This window comes from Heterodontus francisci, chromosome X (genome assembly GCF_036365525.1).
Source record: "Heterodontus francisci isolate sHetFra1 chromosome X, sHetFra1.hap1, whole genome shotgun sequence".
Lineage (NCBI taxonomy): Eukaryota > Metazoa > Chordata > Chondrichthyes > Heterodontiformes > Heterodontidae > Heterodontus > Heterodontus francisci.
Genome location: NC_090421.1, coordinates 283,037 through 308,835, shown reverse-complemented (window position 1 = coordinate 308,835; position 25,799 = coordinate 283,037). Strand labels below are relative to the sequence as shown.

The following is a 25,799-nucleotide window of genomic DNA, read 5'->3' as shown; positions in this document are numbered from 1 at the left end:
CCCACCAGTACTGTACCCCAGTGTTATACAGTGACAGACCTGTCCCCACCAGTACTGTACCCCATTGTTATACAGTGACAGACCTGTACCCACCAGTACTGTACCCCAGTGTTATACAGTGACAGACCTGTACCCACCAGTACTGTACCCCAGTGTTATACAGTGACAGACCTGTACCCACCAGTACTGTACCCCAGTGTTATACAGGGACAGACCTGTACCCACCAGTACTGTACCCCAGTGTTATAGAGCGATAGACCCGTCCCCACCAGTACTGGACCCCAGTTTTATACAGTGACAGACCTGTCCCCTCCAGTACTGTACCCCAGTGTTATGCACTGACAGACCTGTACCCACCAGTACTGTACCCCAGTGTTACACAGTGACAGACCTGTCCCCACCAGTACTGTACCCCAGTGTGATACAGTGACAGACCTGTCCCCACCAGTACTGTACCCCAGTGTGATACAGTGACAGACCTGTCCCCACCAGTACTGTACCCCAGTGTGATACAGTGACAGACCTGTCCCCACCAGTACTGTACACCAGTGTTACACAGTGACAGACCTGTCCCCACCAGTACTGTACCCCAGTGTGATACAGTGACAGACCTGTCCCCACCAGTACTGTACCCCAGTGTTATACAGTGACAGACCTGTCCCCACCAGTACTGTACACCAGCGTTATACAGTGACAGACCCGTCCCCACCAGTACTGTACCCCAGTGTGATACAGTGACAGATCTGTCCGCACCAGTACTGTACCCCAGTGTGATACAGTGACAGACCTGTCCCCACCAGTACTGTACACCAGTGTTATACAGTGACAGACCTGTCCCCTCCAGTACTGTACCCTAGTGTTATACAGCGATAGACCCGTCGCCAGCAGTACTGTACCCCAGTGTTATACAGTGACAGACCTGACCCCACCAGTTCTGTACCCCAGTGTTATACTGTGACAGACCTGTACCCACCAGTACTGTACCCCAGTGTTATACAGAGACAGACCTGTACCCACCAGTACTGTACCCCAGTGTTATACAGTGACAGACTTGTCCCCACCAGTTCTGTACCCCAGTGTTATACAGTGACAGACCTGTACCCACCAGTACTGTACCGCAGTATTATACAGTGACAGACCTGTACCCACCAGTACTGTACCCCAGTGTTATACAGTGACAGACCTGTACCCACCAGTACTGTACCCCAGTGTTATACAGCGAAAGACCTGTCCCCACCAGTACTGTACCCCAGTGTTATACAGTGACAGACCTGTACCCACCAGTACTGTACCCCAGTGTTATACAGCGACAGACCTGTCCCCACCAGTACTGTACCCCAGTGTTACACAGTGACAGACCAGTCCCCACCAGTACTGTACCCCAGTGTGATACAGTGACAGACCTGTCCCCACCAGTACTGTACCCCAGTGTGATACAGTGACAGACCTGTCCCCACCAGTACTGTACACCAGAGTTATACAGTGACAGACCTGTCCCCTCCAGTACTGTACCCCAGTGTTATACAGCGATAGACCCGTCGCCAGCAGTACTGTACCCCAGTGTTATACAGTGACAGACCTGACCCCACCAGTTCTGTACCCCAGTGTTATACAGTGACAGACCTGTACCCACCAGTACTGTACCCCAGTGCTGTACAGTGACAGACCTGTCCCCACCAGTACTGTACCCCAGTGTTATACAGGGACAGACCTGTACCCACCAGTACTGTACCCCAGTGTTATACAGTGACAGACTTGTCCCCACCAGTTCTGTACCCCAGTGTTATACAGTGACAGACCTGTACCCACCAGTACTGTACCCCAGTGTTATACAGTGACAGACCTGTACCCACCAGTACTGTACCCCAGTGTTATACAGCGACAGACCTGTCCCCACCAGTACTGTACCCCAGTGTTATACAGTGACAGACCTGTACCCACCAGTACTGTACCCCAGTGTTATACAGCGACAGACCTGTCCCCACCAGTACTGTACCGCAGTGTTATACAGTGACAGACCTGTCCCCACCAGTACTGTACCCCAGTGTTATACAGTGACAGACCTGTCCCCACCAGTACTGTACCCCAGTGTTATACAGGGACAGACCTGTCCCCTCCAGTACTGTATCCCAGTATTATACAGTGACAGACCTGACCCCACCAGTACTGTACCCCAGTATTATACAGTGACAGACCTGTCCCCACCAGTACTGTACCCCAGTATTATACGGTGACAGACCAGACCCCACCAGTTCTGTAGCCCAGTGTTATACAGTGACAGACCTGTACCCACCAGTACTGCACCCCAGTGTTATACAGTGACAGACCTGTTCCCACCAGTACTGTACCCCAGTGTTGTACAGTGACAGACCTGCCCCCACCAGTAACGTACCCCAGTGTTATACAGTGACAGACCTGTCCCCACCAGTACTGTACCCCAGTGTTATACAGTGACAGACCTGTCCCACCAGTTCTGTACCCCAGTGTTATACAGTGACAGACCTGTACCCACCAGTACTGTACCCCAGTGTTATACAGTGACAGACCTGTACCCACCAGTACTGTACCACAGTATTATACAGTGACAGACCTGTACCCACCAGTACTGTACCCCAGTGTTATACAGTGACAGACCTGTACCCACCAGTACTGTACCCCAGTGTTATACAGCGACAGAGCTGTCCCCACCAGTACTGTACTCCAGTGTTATACAGTGACAGACCTGTACCCACCAGTACTGTACCCCAGTGTTATACAGCGACAGACCTGTCCCCACCAGTACTGTACCCCAGTGTTATACAGTGACAGACCTGTACCCACCAGTACTGTACCCCAGTGTTATACAGCGACAGACCTGTCCCCACCAGTACTGTACCCCAGTGTTACACAGTGACAGACCAGTCCCCACCAGTACTGTACCCCAGTGTGATACAGTGACAGACCTGTCCCCACCAGTACTGTACCCCAGTGTGATACAGTGACAGACCTGTCCCCACCAGTACTGTACACCAGAGTTATACAGTGACAGACCTGTCCCCTCCAGTACTGTACCCCAGTGTTATACAGCGATAGACCCGTTGCCAGCAGTACTGTACCCCAGTGTTATACAGTGACAGACCTGACCCCACCAGTTCTGTACCCCAGTGTTATACAGTGACAGACCTGTACCCACCAATACTGTACCCCAGTGTTGTACAGTGACAGACCTGTCCCCACCAGTACTGTACCCCAGTGTTATACAGGGACAGACCTGTACCCACCAGTACTGTACCCCAGTGTTATACAGTGACAGACTTGTCCCCACCAGTTCTGTACCCCAGTGTTATACAGTGACAGACCTGTACCCACCAGTACTGTACCCCAGTGTTATACAGTGACAGACCTGTACCCACCAGTACTGTACCCCAGTGTTATACAGCGACAGACCTGTCCCCACCAGTACTGTACCCCAGTGTTATACAGCGACAGACCTGTACCCACCAGTACTGTACCCCAGTGTTATACAGCGACAGACCTGTCCCCACCAGTACTGTACCACAGTGTTATACAGTGACAGACCTGTCCCCACCAGTACTGTACCCCAGTGTTATACAGTGACAGACCTGTCCCCACCAGTACTGTACCCCAGTGTTATACAGGGACAGACCTGTCCCCTCCAGTACTGTATCCCAGTATTATACAGTGACAGACCTGACCCCACCAGTACTGTACCCCAGTATTATACAGTGACAGACCTGTCCCCACCAGTACTGTACCCCAGTATTATACGGTGACAGACCAGACCCCACCAGTTCTGTAGCCCAGTGTTATACAGTGACAGACCTGTACCCACCAGTACTGTACCCCAGTGTTATACAGTGACAGACCTGTACCCACCAGTACTGTACCACAGTATTATACAGTGACAGACCTGTACCCACCAGTACTGTACCCCAGTGTTATACAGTGACAGACCTGTACCCACCAGTACTGTACCCCAGTGTTATACAGCGACAGAGCTGTCCCCACCAGTACTGTACCCCAGTGTTATACAGTGACAGACCTGTACCCACCAGTACTGTACCCCAGTGTTATACAGCGACAGACCTGTCCCCACCAGTACTGTACCCCAGTGTTATACAGTGACAGACCTGTACCCACCAGTACTGTACCCCAGTGTTATACAGTGACAGACCTGTACCCACCAGTACTGTACCCCAGTGCTATACAGTGACAGACCTGTACCCACCAGTACTGTACCCCAGTGTTATACAGTGACAGACCTGTACCCACCAGTACTGTACCCCAGTGTTATACAGTGACAGACCTGTCTCCACCAGTACTGTACCCCAGTGTTATACAGTGACAGACCTGTCCCCACCAGTACTGTACCCCAGTGTTATACAGGGACAGACCTGTCCCCTCCAGTACTGTATCCCAGTATTATACAGTGACAGACCTGACCCCACCAGTACTGTACCCCAGTATTATACAGTGACAGACCTGTCCCCACCAGTACTGTACCCCAGTATTATACGGTGACAGACCAGACCCCACCAGTTCTGTAGCCCAGTGTTATACAGTGACAGACCTGTACCCACCAGTACTGCACCCCAGTGTTATACAGTGACAGACCTGTTCCCACCAGTACTGTACCCCAGTGTTGTACAGTGACAGACCTGCCCCCACCAGTAACGTACCCCAGTGTTATACAGTGACAGACCTGTCCCCACCAGTACTGTACCCCAGTGTTATACAGTGACAGACCTGTCCCACCAGTACTGTACCCCAGTGTTATACAGTGACAGACCTGTCCCACCAGTACTGTACCCCAGTGTTATACAGTGACAGACCTGTACCCACCAGTACTGTACCCCAGTGTTATACAGCGACAGACCTGTACCCACCAGTACTGTACCCCAGTGTTATACAGTGACAGACCTGTACCCACCAGTACTGTACCCCAGTGTTATACAGTGACAGACCTGTCCCCACCAGTTCTGTACCCCAGTTTTATACAGTGACAGACCTGTCCCCACCAGTTCTGTACCCCAGTTTTATACAGTGACAGACCTGTACCCACCAGTACTGTACCCCAGTGTTATACAGTGACAGACCTGTCCCCACCAGTTCTGTACCCCAGTTTTATACAGTGACAGACCTGTACCCACCAGTACTGTACCCCAGTGTTATACAGTGACAGACCTGTCCCCACCAGTTCTGTACCCCAGTTTTATACAGTGACAGACCTGTACCCACCAGTACTGTACCCCAGTGTTATACAGTGACAGACCTGTACCCACCAGTACTGTACCCCAGTGTTATACAGTGACAGACCTGTCCCCACCAGTTCTGTACCCCAGTTTTATACAGTGACAGACCTGTACCCACCAGTACTGTACCCCAGTGTTATACAGTGACAGACCTGTCTCCACCAGTACTGTACCCCAGTGTTATACAGTGACAGACCTGTCCCCACCAGTACTCTAACTTAGTGTTATACAGGGACAGACCTGTACACACCAGTACTGTACCCCAGTGTTATACAGTGACAGACCTGTCCCCACCAGTTCTGTACCCCAGTGTTATACAGTGACAGACCTGTACCCACCAGTACTGTACCCCAGTGTTATACAGTGACAGACCTGTCCCCACCAGTACTGTACCCCAGTGTTATACAGTGACAGAGCTGTACCCACCAGTACTGTCCCCAGTGTTATACAGTGACAGACCTGTCCCCACCAGCACTGTACCCCAGTGTTAGACAGTGACAGACCTGTAACCACCAGTACTGTACCCCATTGTTATACAGTGACAGACCTGTACCCACCAGTAGTGTACCCCAGTGTTATACAGTGACAGACCTGTACCCACCAGTACTGTACCCCAGTGTTATACAGTGACAGACCTGTAACCACCAATACTGTACCCCATTGTTATACAGTGACAGACCTGTACCCACCAGTAGTGTACCCCAGTGTTATACAGTGACAGACCTGTACCCACCAGTACTGTACCCCAGTGTTATACAGTGACAGACCTGTCCCCACCAGTACTGTACCCCAGTGTTATACAGTGACAGACCTGTACCCACCAGTACTGTACCCCAGTGTTATACAGTGACAGACCTGTACCCACCAGTACTGTACCCCAGTGTTATACAGTGACAGACCTGTACCCACCAGTACTGTACCCCAGTGTTATACAGTGACAGACCTGTACCCACCAGTACTGTACCCCAGTGTTATACAGTGACAGACCTGTACCCACCAGTACTGTACCCCAGTGTTATACAGTGACAGACCTGTACCCACCAGTACTGTACCCCAGTGTTATACAGGGACAGACCTGTACCCACCAGTACTGTACCCCAGTGTTATAGAGCGATAGACCCGTCCCCACCAGTACTGGACCCCAGTTTTATACAGTGACAGACCTGTCCCCTCCAGTACTGTACCCCTGTGTTATGCACTGACAGACCTGTACCCACCAGTACTGTACCCCAGTGTTACACAGTGACAGACCTGTCCCCACCAGTACTGTACCCCAGTGTGATACAGTGACAGACCTGTCCCCACCAGTACTGTACCCCAGTGTGATACAGTGACAGACCTGTCCCCACCAGTACTGTACCCCAGTGTGATACAGTGACAGACCTGTCCCCACCAGTACTGTACACCAGTGTTACACAGTGACAGACCTGTCCCCACCAGTACTGTACCCCAGTGTTACACAGTGACAGACCTGTCCCCACCAGTACTGTACCCCAGTGTTATACAGTGACAGACCTGTCCCCACCAGTACTGTACACCAGCGTTATACAGTGACAGACCCGTCCCCACCAGTACTGTACCCCAGTGTGATACAGTGACAGATCTGTCCGCACCAGTACTGTACCCCAGTGTGATACAGTGACAGACCTGTCCCCACCAGTACTGTACACCAGTGTTATACAGTGACAGACCTGTCCCCTCCAGTACTGTACCCCAGTGTTATACAGCGATAGACCAGTCGCCAGCAGTACTGTACCCCAGTGATATACAGTGACAGACCTGACCCCACCAGTTCTGTACCCCAGTGTTATACAGTGACAGACCTGTACCCACCAGTACTGTACCCCAGTGTTATACAGAGACAGACCTGTACCCACCAGTACTGTACCCCAGTGTTATACAGTGACAGACTTGTCCCCACCAGTTCTGTACCCCAGTGTTATACAGTGACAGACCTGTACCCACCAGTACTGTACCCCAGTATTATACAGTGACAGACCTGTACCCACCAGTACTGTACCCCAGTGTTATACAGTGACAGACCTGTACCCACCAGTACTGTACCCCAGTGTTATACAGCGAAAGACCTGTCCCCACCAGTACTGTACCCCAGTGTTATACAGTGACAGACCTGTACCCACCAGTACTGTACCCCAGTGTTATACAGCGACAGACCTGTCCCCACCAGTACTGTACCCCAGTGTTACACAGTGACAGACCTGTCCCCACCAGTACTGTACCCCAGTGTGATACAGTGACAGACCTGTCCCCACCAGTACTGTACCCCAGTGTGATACAGTGACAGACCTGTCCCCACCAGTACTGTACCACAGTGTGATACAGTGACAGACCTGTCCCCACCAGTACTGTACACCAGTGTTACACAGCGACAGACCTGTCCCCACCAGTACTGTACCCCAGTGTTGTACAGTGACAGACCTGCCCCCACCAGTAACGTACCCCAGTGTTATACAGTGACAGACCTGTCCCCACCAGTACTGTACCCCAGTGTTATACAGTGACAGACCTGTCCCCACCAGTACTGTACCCCAGTGTTGTACAGTGACAGACCTGCCCCCACCAGTAACGTACCCCAGTGTTATACAGTGACAGACCTGTCCCCTCCAGGACTGTACCCCAGTGTTATATAGTGACAGACCTGTACCCACCAGTACTGTACCCCAGTGTTATGCACTGATAGACCTGTACCCACCAGTACTGTACCCCAGTGTTGCACAGTGACAGACCTGTCCCCACCAGTACTGTGCCCCAGTGTGATACAGTGACAGACCTGTCCCCACCAGTACTGTACCCCAGTGTGATACAGTGACAGACCTGTCCCCACCAGTACTGTACCACGGTGTGATACAGTGACAGACCTGTCCTCACCAGTACTGTACACCAGTGTTACACAGTGACAGACCTGTCCCCACCAGTACTGTACCCCAGTGTTACACAGTGACAGACCTGTCCCCACCAGTACTGTACCCCAGTGTTATACAGTGACAGACCTGTCCCCACCAGTACTGTACACCAGCGTTATACAGTGACAGACCCGTCCCCACCAGTACTGTACCCCAGTGTGATACAGTGACAGACCTGTACCCACCAGTACTGTACCCCAGTGTTGCACAGTGACAGACCTGTCCCCACCAGTACTGTGCCCCCGTGTGATACAGTGACAGACCTGTCCCCACCAGTACTGTACCCCAGTGTGATACAGTGACAGACCTGTCCTCACCAGTACTGTACACCAGTGTTACACAGTGACAGACCTGTCCCCACCAGTACTGTACCCCAGTGTTACACAGTGACAGACCTGTCCCCACCAGTACTGTACCCCAGTGTTATACAGTGACAGACCTGTCCCCACCAGTACTGTACACCAGCGTTATACAGTGACAGACCCGTCCCCACCAGTACTGTACCCCAGTGTGATACAGTGACAGATCTGTCCGCACCAGTACTGTACCCCAGTGTGATACAGTGACAGACCTGTCCCCACCAGTACTGTACACCAGTGTTATACAGTGACAGACCTGTCCCCTCCAGTACTGTACCCCAGTGTTATACAGCGATAGACCCGTCGCCAGCAGTACTGTACCCCAGTGTTATACAGTGACAGACCTGACCCCACCAGTTCTGTACCCCAGTGTTATACAGTGACAGACCTGTACCCACCAGTACTGTACCCCAGTGTTACACAGTGACAGACCTGTCCCCACCAGTACTGTACCCCAGTGTGATACAGTGACAGACCTGTCCCCACCAGTACTGTACCCCAGTGTGATACAGTGACAGACCTGTCCCCACCAGTACTGTACCACAGTGTGATACAGTGACAGACCTGTCCCCACCAGTACTGTACCCCAGTGTTATACAGTGACAGACCTGTCCCCACCAGTACTGTACACCAGCGTTATACAGTGACAGACCCGTCCCCACCAGTACTGTACCCCAGTGTGATACAGTGACAGATCTGTCCGCACCAGTACTGTACCCCAGTGTGATACAGTGACAGACCTGTCCCCACCAGTACTGTACACCAGTGTTATACAGTGACAGACCTGTCCCCTCCAGTACTGTACCCCAGTGTTATACAGCGATAGACCCGTCGCCAGCAGTACTGTACCCCAGTGTTATACAGTGACAGACCAGACCCCACCAGTTCTGTACCCCAGTGTTATACAGTGACAGACCTGTACCCACCAGTACTGTACCCCAGTGTTATACAGGGACAGACCTGTACCCACCAGTACTGTACCCCAGTGTTATACAGTGACAGACTTGTCCCCACCAGTTCTGTACCCCAGTGTTATACAGTGACAGACCTGTACCCACCAGTACTGTACCCCAGTATTATACAGTGACAGACCTGTACCCACCAGTACTGTACCCCAGTGTTATACAGTGACAGACCTGTACCCACCAGTACTGTACCCCAGTGTTATACAGCGAAAGACCTGTCCCCACCAGTACTGTACCCCAGTGTTATACAGCGAAAGACCTGTCCCCACCAGTACTGTACCCCAGTGTTATACAGTGACAGACCTGTACCCACCAGTACTGTACCCCAGTGTTATACAGCGACAGACCTGTCCCCACCAGTACTGTACCCCAGTGTTACACAGTGACAGACCTGTCCCCACCAGTACTGTACCCCAGTGTGATACAGTGACAGACCTGTCCCCACCAGTACTGTACCCCAGTGTGATACAGTGACAGACCTGTCCCCACCAGTACTGTGCCACAGTGTGATACAGTGACAGACCTGTCCCCACCAGTACTGTACACCAGTGTTACACAGCGACAGACCTGTCCCCACCAGTACTGTACCCCAGTGTTGTACAGTGACAGACCTGCCCCCACCAGTAACATACCCCAGTGTTATACAGTGACAGACCTGTCCCCACCAGTACTGTACCCCAGTGTTATACAGTGACAGACCTGTCCCCACCAGTACTGTACCCCAGTGTTGTACAGTGACAGACCTGCCCCCACCAGTAACGTACCCCAGTGTTATACAGTGACAGACCTGTCCCCTCCAGGACTGTACCCCAGTGTTATATAGTGACAGACCTGTACCCACCAGTACTGTACCCCAGTGTTATGCACTGATAGACCTGTACCCACCAGTACTGTACCCCAGTGTTGCACAGTGACAGACCTGTCCCCACCAGTACTGTGCCCCAGTGTGATACAGTGACAGACCTGTCCCCACCAGTACTGTACCCCAGTGTGATACAGTGACAGACCTGTCCCCACCAGTACTGTACCACGGTGTGATACAGTGACAGACCTGTCCCCACCAGTACTGTACCCCAGTGTTATACAGTGACAGACCTGTCCCCACCAGTACTGTACCCCAGTGTTACACAGTGACAGACCTGTCCCCACCAGTACTGTACCCCAGTGTTATACAGGGACAGACCTGTCCCCACCAGTACTGTACACCAGCGTTATACAGTGACAGACCCGTCCCCACCAGTACTGTACCCCAGTGTGATACAGTGACAGATCTGTCCGCACCAGTACTGTACCCCAGTGTGATACAGTGACAGACCTGTCCCCACCAGTACTGTACACCAGTGTTATACAGTGACAGACCTGTCCCCTCCAGTACTGTACCCCAGTGTTATACAGCGATAGACCCGTCGCCAGCAGTACTGTACCCCAGTGTTATACAGTGACAGACCTGACCCCACCAGTTCTGTACCCCAGTGTTATACAGTGACAGACCTGTACCCACCAGTACTGTACCCCAGTGTTGTACAGTGACAGACCTCTCCCCACCAGTACTGTACCCCAGTGTTATACAGGGACAGACCTGTACCCACCAGTACTGTACCCCAGTGTTATACAGTGACAGACTTGTCCCCACCAGTACTGTACCCCAGTGTTATACAGTGACAGACCTGTACCCACCAGTACTGTACCCCAGTGTTATACAGTGACAGACCTGTACCCACCAGTACTGTACCACAGTATTATACAGTGACAGACCTGTACCCACCAGTACTGTACCCCAGTGTTATACAGTGACAGACCTGTACCCACCAGTACTGTACCCCAGTGTTATACAGCAACAGACCTGTCCCCACCAGTACTGTACCCCAGTGTTATACAGTGACAGACCTGTACCCACCAGTACTGTACCCCAGTGTTATACAGCGACAGACCTGTCCCCACCAGTACTGTACCCCAGTGTTATACAGTGACAGACCTGTACCCACCAGTACTGTACCCCAGTGTTATACAGTGACAGACCTGTACCCACCAGTACTGTACCCCAGAGTTATACAGTGACAGACCTGACCCCACCAGTTCTGTAGCCCAGTGTTATACAGTGACAGACCTGCACCCACCAGTACTGTACCCCAGTATTATACAGTGACAGACCTGACCCCACCAGTACTGTACCCCAGTATTTTACAGTGACAGACCTGTCCCCACCAGTAATGTACCCCAGTATTATACGGTGACAGACCTGACCCCACCAGTTCTTTAGCCCAGTGTTATACAGTGAGAGACCTGTCCCCACCAGTACTGTACCCCAGTGTTGTACAGTGACAGACCTGCCCCCACCAGTAACGTACCCCAGTGTTATACAGTGACAGACCTGTCCCCACCTGTACTGTACCCCAGTGTTATACAGTGACAGACCTGTCCCACCAGTACTGTACCCCAGTGATACAGTGACAGACCTGTCCCACCAGTACTGTACCCCAGTGTTATACAGTGACAGACCTGTACCCACCAGTACTGTACCCCAGTGTTATACAGCGACAGACCTGTACCCACCAGTACTGTACCCCAGTGTTATACAGTGACAGACATGTACCCACCAGTACTGTACCCCAGTGTTATACAGTGACAGACCTGTCCCCACCAGTTCTGTACCCCAGTGTTATACAGTGACAGACCTGTACCCACCAGTACTGTACCCCAGTGTTATACAGTGACAGACCTGTCTCCACCAGTACTGTACCCCAGTGTTATACAGTGACAGACCTGTCCCCACCAGTACTGTACCCCAGTGTTATACAGGGACAGACCTGTACACACCAGTACGGTACCCCAGTGTTATACAGTGACAGACCTGTCCCCACCAGTTCTGTACCCCAGTGTTATACAGTGACAGACCTGTACCCACCAGTACTGTACCCCAGTGTTATACAGTGACAGACCTGTCCCCACCAGTACTGTACCCCAGTGTTATACAGTGACAGACCTGTACCCACCAGTACTGTACCCAGTGTTATACAGTGACAGACCTGTCTCCACCAGTACTGTACCCCAGTGTTATACAGTGACAGACCTGTAACCACCAGTACTGTACCCCATTGTTATACAGTGACAGACCTGTACCCACCAGTACTGTACCCCAGTGTTATACAGTGACAGACCTGTACCCACCAGTACTGTACCCCAGTGTTATACAGTGACAGACCTGTACCCACCAGTACTGTACCCCAGTGTTATACTGTGACAGACCTGTACCCACCAGTACTGTACCCCAGTGTGATACAGTGACAGACCTGTCCCCACCTGTACTGTACCACAGTGTGATACAGTGACAGACCTGTCCCCACCAGTACTGTACCCCAGTGTGATACAGTGACAGACCTGTCCCCACCAGTACTGTACCACAGTTTGATACAGTGACAGACCTGTCCCCACCAGTACTGTACACCAGTGTTACACAGTGACAGACCTGTCCCCACCAGTACTGTACCCCAGTGTTACACAGTGACAGACCTGTCCCCACCAGTACTGTACCCCAGTGTTATACAGTGACAGACCTGTCCCCACCAGTACTGTACACCAGCGTTATACAGTGACAGACCCGTCCCCACCAGTACTGTACCCCAGTGTGATACAGTGACAGATCTGTACGCACCAGTACTGTACCCCAGTGTGATACAGTGACAGACCTGTCCCCACCAGTACTGTACACCAGTGTTATACAGTGACAGACCTGTCCCCTCCAGTACTGTACCCCAGTGTTATACAGCGATAGACCCGTCGCCAGCAGTACTGTACCCCAGTGTTATACAGTGACAGACCTGACCCCACCAGTTCTGTACCCCAGTGTTATACAGTGACAGACCTGTACCCACCAGTACTGTACCCCAGTGTTATACAGGGACAGACCTGTACCCACCAGTACTGTACCCCAGTGTTATACAGTGACAGACTTGTCCCCACCAGTTCTGTACCCCAGTGTTATACAGTGACAGACCTGTACCCACCAGTACTGTACCCCAGTATTATACAGTGACAGACCTGTACCCACCAGTACTGTACCCCAGTGTTATACAGTGACAGACCTGTACCCACCAGTACTGTACCCCAGTGTTATACAGCGAAAGACCTGTCCCCACCAGTACTGTACCCCAGTGTTATACAGTGACAGACCTGTACCCACCAGTACTGTACCCCAGTGTTATACAGCGACAGACCTGTCCCCACCAGTACTGTACCCCAGTGTTACACAGTGACAGACCTGTCCCCACCAGTACTGTACCACAGTGTGATACAGTGACAGACCTGTCCCCACCAGTACTGTACACCAGTGTTACACAGTGACAGACCTGTCCCCACCAGTACTGTACCCCAGTGTTGTACAGTGACAGACCTGCCCCCACCAGTAACGTACCCCAGTGTTATACAGTGACAGACCTGTCCCCACCTGTACTGTACCCCAGTGTTATACAGTGACAGACCTGTCCCACCAGTACTGTACCCCAGTGATACAGTGACAGACCTGTCCCACCAGTACTGTACCCCAGTGTTATACAGTGACAGACCTGTACCCACCAGTACTGTACCCCAGTGTTATACAGCGACAGACCTGTACCCACCAGTACTGTACCCCAGTGTTATACAGTGACAGACATGTACCGACCAGTACTGTACCCCAGTGTTATACAGTGACAGACCTGTACCCACCAGTACTGTACCCCAGTGTTATACAGCGAAAGACCTGTCCCCACCAGTACTGTACCCCAGTGTTATACAGTGACAGACCTGTACCCACCAGTACTGTACCCCAGTGTGATACAGTGACAGACCTGTCCCCACCAGTACTGTACCCCAGTGTGATACAGTGACAGACCTGTCCCCTCCAGGACTGTACCCCAGTGTTATATAGTGACAGACCTGTACCCACCAGTACTGTACCCCAGTGTTATGCACTGATAGACCTGTACCCACCAGTACTGTACCCCAGTGTTATACAGCGAAAGACCTGTCCCCACCAGTACTGTGCCCCAGTGTGATACAGTGACAGACCTGTCCCCACCAGTACTGTACCCCAGTGTGATACAGTGACAGACCTGTCCCCACCAGTACTGTACCCCAGTGTGATACAGTGACAGACCTGTCCCCACCAGTACTGTACCACAGTGTGATACAGTGACAGACCTGTCCCCACCAGTACTGTACACCAGTGTTACACAGTGACAGACCTGTCCCCACCAGTACTGTACCCCAGTGTTGTACAGTGACAGACCTGCCCCCACCAGTAACGTACCCCAGTGTTATACAGTGACAGACCTGTCCCCACCTGTACTGTACCCCAGTGTTATACAGTGACAGACCTGTCCCACCAGTACTGTACCCCAGTGATACAGTGACAGACCTGTCCCACCAGTACTGTACCCCAGTGTTATACAGTGACAGACCTGTACCCACCAGTACTGTACCCCAGTGTTATACAGCGACAGACCTGTACCCACCAGTACTGTACCCCAGTGTTATACAGTGACAGACATGTACCCACCAGTACTGTACCCCAGTGTTATACAGTGACAGACCTGTCCCCACCAGTTCTGTACCCCAGTGTTATACAGTGATAGACCTGTACCCACCAGTACTGTACCCCAGTGTTATACAGTGACAGACCTGTCTCCACCAGTACTGTACCCCAGTGTTATACAGTGACAGACCTGTCCCCACCAGTACTGTACCCCAGTGTTATACAGGGACAGACCTGTACACACCAGTACGGTACCCCAGTGTTATACAGTGACAGACCTGTCCCCACCAGTTCTGTACCCCAGTGTTATACAGTGACAGACCTGTACCCACCAGTACTGTACCCCAGTGTTATACAGTGACAGACCTGTCCCCACCAGTACTGTACCCCAGTGTTATACAGTGACAGACCTGTACCCACCAGTACTGTACCCAGTGTTATACAGTGACAGACCTGTCTCCACCAGTACTGTACCCCAGTGTTATACAGTGACAGACCTGTAACCACCAGTACTGTACCCCATTGTTATACAGTGACAGACCTGTACCCACCAGTACTGTACCCCAGTGTTATACAGCAACAGACCTGTCCCCACCAGTACTGTACCCCAGTGTTATACAGTGACAGACCTGTACCCACCAGTACTGTACCCCAGTGTTATACAGTGACAGACCTGTACCCACCAGTACTGTACCCCAGTGTTATACAGTGACAGACCTGTACCCACCAGTACTGTACCCCAGTGTTATACTGTGACAGACCTGTACCCACCAGTACTGTACCCCAGTGTGATACAGTGACAGACCTGTCCCCACCTGTACTGTACCACAGTGTGATACAGTGACAGACCTGTCCCCACCAGTACTGTACCCCAGTGTGATACAGTGACAGACCTGTCCCCACCAGTACTGTACCACAGTTTGATACAGTGACAGACCTGTCCCCACCAGTACTGTACACCAGTGTTACACAGTGACAGACCTGTCCCCACCAGTACTGTACCCCAGTGTTACACAGTGACAGACCTGTCCCCACCAGTACTGTACCCCAGTGTTATACAGTGACAGACCTGTCCCCACCAGTACTGTACACCAGCGTTATACAGTGACAGACCCGTCCCCACCAGTACTGTACCCCAGTGTGATACAGTGACAGATCTGTACGCACCAGTACTGTACCCCAGTGTGATACAGTGACAGACCTGTCCCCACCAGTACTGTACACCAGTGTTATACAGTGACAGACCTGTCCCCTCCAGTACTGTACCCCAGTGTTATACAGCGATAGACCCGTCGCCAGCAGTACTGTACCCCAGTGTTATACAGTGACAGACCTGACCCCACCAGTTCTGTACCCCAGTGTTATACAGTGACAGACCTGTACCCACCAGTACTGTACCCCAGTGTTATACAGGGACAGACCTGTACCCACCAGTACTGTACCCCAGTGTTATACAGTGACAGACTTGTCCCCACCAGTTCTGTACCCCAGTGTTATACAGTGACAGACCTGTACCCACCAGTACTGTACCCCAGTATTATACAGTGACAGACCTGTACCCACCAGTACTGTACCCCAGTGTTATACAGTGACAGACCTGTACCCACCAGTACTGTACCCCAGTGTTATACAGCGAAAGACCTGTCCCCACCAGTACTGTACCCCAGTGTTATACAGTGACAGACCTGTCCCACCAGTACTGTACCCCAGTGTTATACAGTGACAGACCCGTCCCCACCAGTACTGTACCCCAGTGTGATACAGTGACAGACCTGTCCCCACCAGTACTGTACCCCAGTGTGATACAGTGACAGACCTGTCCCCACCAGTACTGTACCACGGTGTGATACAGTGACAGACCTGTCCCCACCAGTACTGTACACCAGTGTTACACAGTGACAGACCTGTCCCCACCAGTACTGTACCCCAGTGTTACACAGTGACAGACCTGTCCCCACCAGTACTGTACCCCAGTGTTATACAGTGACAGACCTGTCCCCACCAGTACTGTACACCAGCGTTATACAGTGACAGACCCGTCCCCACCAGTATTGTACCCCAGTGTGATACAGTGACAGATCTGTCCGCACCAGTACTGTACCCCAGTGTGATACAGTGACAGACCTGTCCCCACCAGTACTGTACCCCAGTGTTACACAGTGACAGACCTGTCCCCACCAGTACTGTACACCAGTGTTATACAGTGACAGACCTGTCCCCTCCAGTACTGTACCCCAGTGTTATACAGCGATAGACCCGTCGCCAGCAGTACTGTACCCCAGTGTTATACAGTGACAGACCTGACCCCACCAGTTCTGTACCCCAGTGTTATACAGTGACAGACCTGTACCCACCAGTACTGTACCCCAGTGTTGTACAGTGACAGACCTCTCCCCACCAGTACTGTACCCCAGTGTTATACAGGGACAGACCTGTACCCACCAGTACTGTACCCCAGTGTTATACAGTGACAGACTTGTCCCCACCAGTTCTGTACCCCAGTGTTATACAGTGACAGACCTGTACCCACCAGTACTGTACCCCAGTGTTATTCAGTGACAGACCTGTACCCACCAGTACTGTACCACAGTATTATACAGTGACAGACCTGTACCCACCAGTACTGTACCCCAGTGTTATACAGTGACAGACCTGTACCCACCAGTACTGTACCCCAGTGTTATACAGCAACAGACCTGTCCCCACCAGTACTGTACCCCAGTGTTATACAGTGACAGACCTGTACCCACCAGTACTGTACCCCAGTGTTATACAGCGACAGACCTGTCCCCACCAGTACTGTACCCCAGTGTTATACAGTGACAGACCTGTACCCACCAGTACTGTACCCCAGTGTTATACAGTGACAGACCTGTACCCACCAGTACTGTACCCCAGTGTTATACAGTGACAGACCTGTACCCACCAGTACTGTACCCCAGTGTTATACAGTGACAGACCTGTACCCACCAGTACTGTACCCCAGTGTTATACAGTGACAGACCTGTACCCACCAGTACTGTACCCCAGTGTTATACAGTGACAGACCTGTACCCACCAGTACTGTACCCCAGTGTTATACAGTGACAGACCTGACCCCACCAGTTCTGTAGCCCAGTGTTATACAGTGACAGACCTGCACCCACCAGTACTGTACCCCAGTATTATACAGTGACAGACCTGACCCCACCAGTACTGTACCCCAGTATTTTACAGTGACAGACCTGTCCCCACCAGTACTGTACCCCAGTATTATACGGTGACAGACCTGACCCCACCAGTTCTGTAGCCCAGTGTTATACAGTGACAGACCTGTCCCCACCATTACTGTACCCCAGTGTTGTACAGTGACAGACCTGCCCCCACCAGTAACGTACCCCAGTGTTATACAGTGACAGACCTGTCCCCACCTGTACTGTACCCCAGTGTTATACAGTGACAGACCTGTCCCACCAGTACTGTACCCCAGTGATACAGTGACAGACCTGTCCCCACCAGTACTGTACCCCAGTGTTATACAGGGACAGACCTGTACCCACCAGTACTGTACCCCAGTGTTATACAGCGACAGACCTGTACCCACCAGTACTGTACCCCAGTGTTATACAGTGACAGACCTGTCCCACCAGTACTGTACCCCAGTGTTATACAGTGACAGACCTGTACCCACCAGTACTGTACCCCAGTGTTATACAGCGACAGACCTGTACCCACCAGTACTGTACCCCAGTGTTATACAGTGACAGACCTGTACCCACCAGTACTGTACCCCAGTGTTATACAGTGACAGACCTGTCCCCACCAGTTCTGTACCCCAGTGTTATACAGTGACAGACCTGTACCCACCAGTACTGTACCCCAGTGTTATACAGTGACAGACCTGTCTCCACCAGTACTGTACCCCAGTGTTATACAGTGACAGACCTGTCCCCACCAGTCCTGTACCCCAGTGTTATACAGGGACAGACCTGTACACACCAGTACTGTACCCCAGTGTTATACAGTGACAGACCTGTCCCCACCAGTTCTGTACCCCAGTGTTATACAGTGACAGACCTGTCCCCACCAGTACTGTACCACAGTGTGATACAGTGACAGACCTGTCCCCACCAGTACTGTACACCAGTGTTACACAGTGACAGACCTGTCCCCACCAGTACTGTACCCCAGTGTTGTACAGTGACAGACCTGCCCCCACCAGTAACGTACCCCAGTGTTATACAGTGACAGACCTGTCCCCACCAGTACTGTACTCCAGTGTTATACAGTGACAGACCTGTCCCCACCAGTACTGTACCCCAGTGTTGTACAGTGACAGACCTGCCCCCACCAGTAACGTACCCCAGTGTTATACAGTGACAGACCTGTCCCCTCCAGGACTGTACCCCAGTGTTATATAGTGACAGACCTGTACCCACCAGTACTGTACCCCAGTGTTATGCACTGATAGACCTGTACCCACCAGTACTGTACCCCAGTGTTATGCACTGATAGACCTGTACCCACCAGTACTGTACCCCAGTGTTGCACAGTGACAGACCTGTCCCCACCAGTACTGTGCCCCAGTGTGATACAGTGACAGACCTGTCCCCACCAGTACTGTACCCCAGTGTGATACAGTGACAGACCTGTCCCCACCAGTACTGTACACCAGTGTTACACAGTGACAGACCTGTCCCCACCAGTACTGTACCCCAGTGTTATACAGTGACAGACCTGTACCCACCAGTACTGTACACCAGCGTTATACAGTGACAGACCCGTCCCCACCAGTATTGCACCCCAGTGTGATACAGTGACAGATCTGTCCGCACCAGTCCTGTACCCCAGTGTGATACAGTGACAGACCTGTCCCCACCAGTACTGTACACCAGTGTTATACAGTGACAGACCTGTCCCCTCCAGTACTGTACCCCAGTGTTATACAGCGATAGACCCGTCGCCAGCAGTACTGTACCCCAGTGTTATACAGTGACAGACCTGACCCCACCAGTTCTGTACCCCAGTGTTATACAGTGACAGACCTGTACCCACCAGTACTGTACCCCAGTGTTGTACAGTGACAGACCTCTCCCCACCAGTACTGTACCCCAGTGTTATACAGGGACAGACCTGTACCCACCAGTACTGTACCCCAGTGTTATACAGTGACAGACTTGTCCCCACCAGTTCTGTACCCCAGTGTTATACAGTGACAGACCTGTACCCACCAGTACTGTACCCCAGTGTTATACAGTGACAGACCTGTACCCACCAGTACTGTACCACCGTATTATACAGTGACAGACCTGTACCCACCAGTACTGTACCCCAGTGTTATACAGTGACAGACCTGTACCCACCAGTACTGTACCCCAGTGTTATACAGCAACAGACCTGTCCCCACCAGTACTGTACCCCAGTGTTATACAGTGACAGACCTGTACCCACCAGTACTGTACCCCAGTGTTATACAGTGACAGACCTGTACCCACCAGTACTGTACCCCAGTGTTATACAGTGACAGACCTGTACCCACCAGTACTGTACCCCAGTGTTATACAGTGACTGACCTGTACCCACCAGTACTGTACCCCAGTGTTATACAGTGACAGACCTGTACCCACCAGTACTGTACCCCAGTGTTATACAGTGACAGACCTGTACCCACCAGTACTGTACCCCAGTGTTATACAGTGACAGACCTGTACCCACCAGTACTGTACCCCAGTGTTATACAGTGACAGACCTGTACCCACCAGTACTGTACCCCAGTGTTATACAGTGACAGACCTGTACCCACCAGTACTGTACCCCAGTGTTATACAGTGACAGACCTGACCCCACCAGTTCTGTAGCCCAGTGTTATACAGTGACAGACCTGCACCCACCAGTACTGTACCCCAGTATTATACAGTGACAGACCTGACCCCACCAGTACTGTACCCCAGTATTTTACAGTGACAGACCTGTCCCCACCAGTACTGTACCCCAGTATTATACGGTGACAGACCTGACCCCACCAGTTCTGTAGCCCAGTGTTATACAGTGACAGACCTGTCCCCACCATTACTGTACCCCAGTGTTGTGCAGTGACAGACCTGCCCCCACCAGTAACGTACCCCAGTGTTATACAGTGACAGACCTGTCCCCACCTGTACTGTACCCCAGTGTTATACAGTGACAGACCTGTCCCACCAGTACTGTACCCCAGTGATACAGTGACAGACCTGTCCCACCAGTACTGTACCCCAGTGTTATACAGTGACAGACCTGTACCCACCAGTACTGTACCCCAGTGTTATACAGCGACAGACCTGTACCCACCAGTACTGTACCCCAGTGTTATACAGTGACAGACCTGTACCCACCAGTACTGTACCCCAGTGTTATACAGTGACAGACCTGTCCCCACCAGTTCTGTACCCCAGTGTTATACAGTGACAGACCTGTACCCACCAGTACTGTACCCCAGTGTTATACAGGGACAGACCTGTACACACCAGTACTGTACCCCAGTGTTATACAGTGACAGACCTTTCCCCACCAGTTCTGTACCCCAGTGTTATACAGTGACAGACCTGTACCCACCAGTACTGTACCCCAGTGTTATACAGTGACAGACCTGTCCCCACCAGTACTGTACCCCAGTGTTATACAGTGACAGACCTGTACCCACCAGTACTGTACCCAGTGTTATACAGTGACAGACCTGTCCCCACCAGTACTGTACCCCAGTGTTATACAGTGACAGACCTCTAACCACCAGTACTGTACCCCAGTGTTATACAGTGACAGACCTGTACCCACCAGTACTGTACCCCAGTGTTATACTGTGACAGACCTGTACCCAGCAGTACTGTACCCCAGTGTTATACAGGGACAGACCTGTACCCACCAGTACTGTACCCCAGTGTTATAGAGCGATAGACCCGTCCCCACCAGTACTGGACCCTAGTTTTATACAGTGACAGACCTGTCCCCTCCAGTACTGTACCCCAGTGTTATACAGTGACAGACCTGTACCCACCAGTACTGTACCCCATTGTTATACAGTGACAGACCTGTACCCACCAGTACTGTACCCCATTGTTATACAGTGACAGACCTGTACCCACCAGTACTGTACCCCAGTGTTATACAGTGACAGACCTGTCCCCACCAGTACTGTACCCCATTGTTATACAGTGACAGACCTGTACCCACCAGTACTGTACCCCAGTGTTATACAGTGACAGACCTGTACCCACCAGTACTGTACCCCAGTGTTATACAGTGACAGACCTGTACCCACCAGTACTGTACCCCAGCAGTACTGTACCCCAGTGTTATACAGGGACAGACCTGTACCCACCAGTACTGTACCCCAGTGTTATAGAGCGATAGACCCGTCCCCACCAGTACTGGACCCTAGTTTTATACAGTGACAGACCTGTCCCCTCCAGTACTGTACCCCAGTGTTATATAGTGACAGACCTGTACCCACCAGTACTGTACCCCAGTGTTATGCACTGATAGACCTGTACCCACCAGTACTATACCCCAGTATTATACAGTGACAGACCTGACCCCACCAGTACTGTACCCCAGTATTATACAGTGACAGACCTGTCCCCACCAGTACTGTTCCCCAGTATTATACAGTGACAGACCTGACCCCACCAATTCTGTAGCCCAGTGTTATACAGTGACAGACCTGTACCCACCAGTACTGTACCCCAGTGTTATAAGGTGACAGACCTGTCCCCACCAGTACTGTACCCCAGTGTTGTACAGTGACAGACCTGCCCCCACCGGTAACGTACCCCAGTGTTATACAGTGACAGACCTGTCCCCACCAGTACTGTACCCCAGTGTTATACAGTGACAGACCAGTCCCCACCAGTACTGTACCCCAGTGTTATACAGTGACAGACCTGTCCCCACCAGTACTGTTCCCCAGTGTTATACAGTGACAGACCTGTACCCACCAGTACTGTACCCCAGTGTTATACTGTGACAGACCTGTACCCACCAGTACTGTACCCCAGTGTTATACAGGGACAGACCTGTAACCACCAGTACTGTACCCCAGTGTTATAGAGCGATAGACCCGTCCCCACCAGTACTGGACCCCAGTTTTATACAGTGACAGACCTGTCCCCTCCAGTACTGTACCCCAGTGTTATATAGTGACAGACCTGTACCCACCAGTACTGTACCCCAGTGTTATGCACTGATAGACCTGTACCCACCAGTACTATACCCCAGTATTATACAGTGACAGACCTGACCCCACCAGTACTGTACCCCAGTATTATACAATGACAGACCTGTCCCCACCAGTACTGTACCCCAGTATTATACAGTGACAGACCTGACCCCACCAATTCTTTAGCCTAGTGTTATACAGTGACAGACCTGTACCCACCAGTACTGTACCCCAGTGTTATAAGGTGACAGACCTGTCCCCACCAGTACTGTACCCCAGTGTTGTACAGTGACAGACCTGCCCCCACCGGTAACGTACCCCAGTGTTATACAGTGACAGACCTGTCCCCACCAGTACTGTACCCCAGTGTTATACAGTGACAGACCAGTCCCCACCAGTACTGTACCCCAGTGTTATACAGTGACAGACCTGTCCCCACCAGTACTGTACCCCAGTATTATACAGTGACAGACCTGTACCCACCAGTACTGTACCCCAGTGTTATACAGTGACAGACCTGTCCCCACCAGTACTGTACCCCAGTGTTATACAGTGACAGACCTGTACCCACCAGTACTGTACCCCAGTGTTATACAGTGACAGACCTGTCCCCACCAGTTCTGTAGCCCAGTGTAACACAGTGACAGACCTGTACCCACCAGGACTGTACCCCTGAGTTATACAGTGACAGACCTGTACCCACCAGTACTGTACCCCAGTGTTATACAATGACAGACCTGTCCCCACCAGTACTGTACTCCAGTGTTATACAGTGACAGACCTGTCCCCACCAGTACTGTACTCCAGTGTTATACAGTGACAGACCTGTCCCCACCAGTACTGTATTCCAGTGTTATACAGTGACAGACCTGTCCCCACCAGTACTGTACTCCAGTTTTATACAGTGACAGACCTGTCCCCCCCAGTACTGTACCCCAGTGTTATACAGTGACAGACCTGTCCCCACCAGTATTGTACCCCATTGTTATACAGTGACAGACCTGTCCCCTCCAGTACTGTACCCCAGTGTGATACAGTGACAGACCTGTCCCCACCAGTACTGCACCCTAGTGTTGTCCAGTGATAGACCTGTCCCCACCAGGACTGTACCCCAGTGTTATACAGTGACAGACCTGTCCCCACCAGTATTGTACCCCATTGTTATACAGTGACAGACCTGTCCCCTCCAGTACTGTACCCCAGTGTGATACAGTGACAGTCCTGTCCCCACCAGTACTGCACCCCAGTGTTGTCCAGTGATAGACCTGTCCCCACCAGGACTGTACCCCAGTGTTATACAGTGACAGACCTGTCCCCGCAAGCCACCCTGATTTGTCTCATTTTCACGGTATAATAAGAGGCCTTAAGAAAATAATTCCGGAGGCTGCTGAGAGCTTGAGCTTTGAAGAGCCAGTCCTGAACTAATTGCCAGAGACTGGCGGGAGAGACACACACGCACACAAACAGATATGTGGAGGGATCGTGAGAAACCCAGACATGGTGGGTGAGTAAAGGACCTGGCGCATCTCTCTCCGTGCGTTTGGATTCGCTGGGCCAAGTTTCCCGGAGCTGTCTCTTGCTGTAACAACATGTATCCTTTTTATAGGGGGGTGGGGGGGGGGGGGGGGGGGGAAGATCGCTCCTCCAATGGAAATCGCGGTGGACGCGACGTCACAATCAGTCCGTGGAACGTTGGAGACGTTGTTACTGCTGAGGTTCGATACATTGTAACAGGCCGTGGCAACAATGTCACTGACAATGGCAACAATGTAACTAACAACCAAACCACTGCTATTGACACTGGAGACAATGTAACAAACACTGGAAAGAATGTAACAACCTGAAGTCGCTCCAGAGAGACTGTCCCTCCCCTCCGCTCCCTCCTCCTCCTCCGCTTGTTTTGAGGCTGTGACTCGCTGCGCAGTTGAGTTTCTTTTGGACAGAGAGAGAGCAAATTATTGCACGAAACAGTAACGTTGGGGGGGGGGGGGGGGAATCCCAGAACAACCCCCTCCCTCTCCACCAAACAGCACCTCACCTTCACTTTGCACCCGCTCCCCCACCCCCCTCTTCAATAACCCACGCTCAAAGCAAAGCTTGGGATCGTGCCCGGGCAAGTTGCGATCGCCGACATTTGATAGCAGTTGATTGGTTGGTTGGTTGTTGTTGTGAGCAAGTCGGGCCCCCCCCCCCCCCCCTTCCTGCTTCTCACACGACTCCCCCCCTCCCCCTTACCCAGCGGCTGCTCCAATGACCTTCCCTCCCGTCACAGAAGGCCGCCTTGTGGGACGTGTAGTCACCCGGGTTTGCACGGGCTGTGAAGGGGACTGGAGACGACAGTTCACACAATCCAGTGCAATGTTTGAGCCGAAAGCTCCTCCTCACGTTGACAGCCGGCAAAACATCTGTCCGGGAGAGAGAGAGAGAGCCCAGGAGGAGTCCATTCGGCCCCTCGTGCCTGTGCTGGCTCTTTGAAAGATCTATCCAATTAGTCCCCGCTCTCCCCCCTCCTGCTCTTCCCCCCCACCCCCTCACATCCCTGCAAATGTTCCCCCTTCCAGTATTTATCCAATTCCCCCCCCCCCCTTTTGAAAGTTACTATTGAATCTGCTTCCAC

General features: G+C 51.9%; 1 pseudogene; it reads right to left on the bottom strand.

Moving 5' to 3' along the window:
- LOC137358564 (calcium-binding and coiled-coil domain-containing protein 1-like) overlaps nt 1-25,155 on the bottom strand; it is a 59,387-nt pseudogene extending 34,232 nt beyond the window's left edge.
- Nucleotides 25,156-25,799: the final 644 nt, after the last annotated feature.